The following is a 2,501-nucleotide window of genomic DNA, read 5'->3' as shown; positions in this document are numbered from 1 at the left end:
ATATATATATATATATATATACACACATACAATTGCAGTGTGGAAGATGTTTATAAGCCATTTAAGAACACAAAAACTGTTAGATTCACTTCAACATTTAAATTTTGTGTCAAAATATTTTTGTCGCGACCTGTTCACTGACAAAACTTTGTGCTGCATGAAGTTTTGTCAGTGAACTGGTCGTGGTTTCAAAGCAACGAAAATATTTTGACACAAATTAAATGTTGAAGTGAATCTAGCAGTTATTGTGTGATCTTAAATGGCTTATAAACATCATCTTCCATGCTGCAATTGTTTTTGTTTCAGCACACGATCTCAGATCAAGTTACTTACTATGCGAGTACATCTCTGTAATATATATATATATAAGAATTAGGCTAACAGCTCTCAGAATTTAAATCTTGCCATTACAAAACAAAGAAAATATCACTTCTCTGGATTGCAAAAATCCTTTTGGATGACGAGTAAAAAGGACTGTGAGCCATCTAAAAATATAGAGGTTACATTTTTATCATGAAAATTAAGTTTTACATTGGGTTTATTCATGATTTACATTTTCAAATGAACTTGAAACAATTACTTTATTTACCTTCATTTTTACTTTTTTTTGAAAGTGTATTCAAAGCTGAGACCTACATGAATTACTTGTCAACATAATATAAGTTAGGAAGTCTTTTCTTTTTGTCTTTTTTATACATCTTGAAAAGCTTGCCAGTATTAATTGTTAATCTGAAAATATATGTTAAAGAGAACCAGATGAATTATAACTTGAAAGCAATTCTTCCATGCTTTTATTCTTACACCACTGAAAAAAATATGTAATAGCATCCACCTAGTTACTTGAGAAAAAGTACATTCTAGAATAAAGTACAATGTGGAACTAATAGGGAGGTCTCTCTCTCTCTACTGCTTATAATAATAATACATAATTAATAGACATCTGGTCACTCACAAGATATTGTATCTACAACCTTTGCTACTTTCTGGAAGTAATTTCAAGCTTTATAAACTATACCAACATATACTTCTTGTACATGATTGACTACTAATATAGTAATATTAATGATATTTCTGATAAAGTAATGAATATATAAGCCTTTCTTTGCAAAAATGGAATTAACTTTTAGATGGAAATTTTAGAACAGAACACTTGTAACAGTTTTGTAAATATTTATATCCTGAATTTAATTTAAAGGTTTTTTTTTTTAATGTGCTGAACTATTTGATTAATAATTGTTATGTTTATCTAATACAAAAATGTTGAGTTAATTATATTTTGATAATCTTTAAAGTTTTGTTTATCAGTTGTATTGACCTTTTTTTTTTAATGGAAACATTGATGGAAACAAATTTGAAAAATTGTTGTAATATTAGCAAAATCTAATTCTTGTTAAAATTATTATGAAGAAAAATTTTTTAAAAATATTTTTTAAAAAACTGATTAAAATCAGAAAGATTTTAATGCTAGAGGTGGGTTTTATGAGTGGATTCTAACTCATAATTTTTTATGTTAAAATCTTCATGTGCTTTGATGATCCCCTAGGAAGAAGACTTAATTCTGTCTGGAGTAGCTACCAGAGTGTCTGGGAATAGACAGATGCCCTTTCCAAAGGGTAATTTATCTTCATCTTCCTAAGGGCCATGAAACCGGCGCCAAATAAAGCCAGCTATACAGGTTCATGAGTGGAAAAATTGAGATACTTTATTGTTTTGATATGACACGAAATGATTGTATGGATGTACTTACATTGAAGATATAGTGAGATATTCAGTTGACAATTTTATTTAACGTTTTACTCCATGTTGATTAATGATAATTCTGTAGTTGTGGAGAAATGCTGAAATTGAAACTGGAGAATTTGTGATTGATTGCCAGCTATATTACCTACTATACTAAGTTGTTTACTTAGTACATATTTCTTATTTCTTACACTTAACACTAATGATGAAATTGTGCGTGTGTTTGTATGAATATATAAAGGATAGAAAAAGAGTATTCAATAATATGAGTGGGTTATAAATTATTTGAAGAAAACGAAAACTGAATTTTCACAATTCATTACTCTGAGTTTTGTTGGTGATCTTCTGAAAATCAACAAGAAACTCTTAATAAAAATTTGTAATGATTCAAGTACCATTAAATTTGTGTGTGTGTATGTGTGTGTGTATGTGTGTGTGTGTGTGCATGTGTACAGTTATATTTAACTCTTTCATGTACACATGGATGTGGAAAGATTTTGTTGTGAAAATTCTCTCGGGAGAAAAATTCTCCTTATAGACAATGTGGGTTAAAACATATTACAGGACTCTGAATGGTATCAGAGTTAACCCAGTGATGTGTTTTCTCCTGAAACAATTTCTACAGTGAAGGTCTTTCTACATCCAAGTATGCATGAACATGTTAAGTATCTACACACATATTTCAATCAATACTGTTTTGTGCACCCACATTTCTCTCTCTTTCTCTCTCTCTCTCTCTCTCTCTCTCTCTCTCTCTCTCT

General features: G+C 29.5%; 1 protein-coding gene across 1 annotated transcript in view; it reads left to right on the top strand.

The window, feature by feature from the left end:
- LOC106875965 (alpha-L-fucosidase) overlaps positions 1-2,501 on the top strand; it is a 66,546-nt gene that overhangs the window by 38,006 nt on the left and 26,039 nt on the right. The window lies entirely within an intron of this gene.

This window comes from Octopus bimaculoides, chromosome 5 (genome assembly GCF_001194135.2).
Source record: "Octopus bimaculoides isolate UCB-OBI-ISO-001 chromosome 5, ASM119413v2, whole genome shotgun sequence".
NCBI classification, from domain to species: Eukaryota; Metazoa; Mollusca; class Cephalopoda; order Octopoda; family Octopodidae; genus Octopus; species Octopus bimaculoides.
The sequence above is the reverse complement of the archived record's forward strand: the minus strand, read 5'-3'. Positions and strand labels throughout refer to the sequence as shown.